General features: G+C 50.2%; 1 non-coding gene across 1 annotated transcript; it reads left to right on the top strand.

Annotated features, from left to right (window-relative positions):
• The first annotated feature begins 312 nt into the window (after positions 1 to 312).
• GNI_208870 lies at positions 313 to 384 on the top strand. The gene has a single exon. It is a non-coding gene; the product is annotated as a tRNA-Pro (tRNA).
• Positions 385 to 470: the final 86 nt, after the last annotated feature.

The following is a 470-nucleotide window of genomic DNA, read 5'->3' as shown; positions in this document are numbered from 1 at the left end:
TTGCGTCTTTCTTTACCACCGAAGCCCGACCGCTAGACCTCGTGCCGACCCGATACTACTGCACTTTTTACGCAGAGTGAAATAACAAATTCTAGCAAACCCTATTTCGCAACCTTGCTTTCCTCAACTAAGCCACACAATATCGGAGCTCTAAAGCACCCACGCAAGTCCGAATTATGGGGGGAAAGTCCTCTGCCGGAATCGGACCGTCGACCTTTTGCTTACTAAACGAATGCTCTGCCCCTGAGATAAGAAGGCCGGCGACCCGTCTCGACACAGGCAATCCCAGTCCAAGATGGGCGTAATGCAGTTGACTGGTTGGTCTAGCGGTATGATTCTCCATTGGGGTGGGAGAAGTCCTGGGTTCGATTCACAGAACAGTCGTTGACGTCGTTCAGGTTCCCCAAAATTGACAGCACAGCAGTTGACTGTTTGGTCTAGTGGTATGATTATTCCTCAGGGTTGAAGAA

This window comes from Gregarina niphandrodes (assembly GCF_000223845.1).
Source record: "Gregarina niphandrodes unplaced genomic scaffold scaffold00133, whole genome shotgun sequence".
In the NCBI taxonomy this organism is placed as follows: domain Eukaryota; phylum Apicomplexa; class Conoidasida; order Eugregarinorida; family Gregarinidae; genus Gregarina; species Gregarina niphandrodes.
The sequence above is the reverse complement of the archived record's forward strand: the minus strand, read 5'-3'. Positions and strand labels throughout refer to the sequence as shown.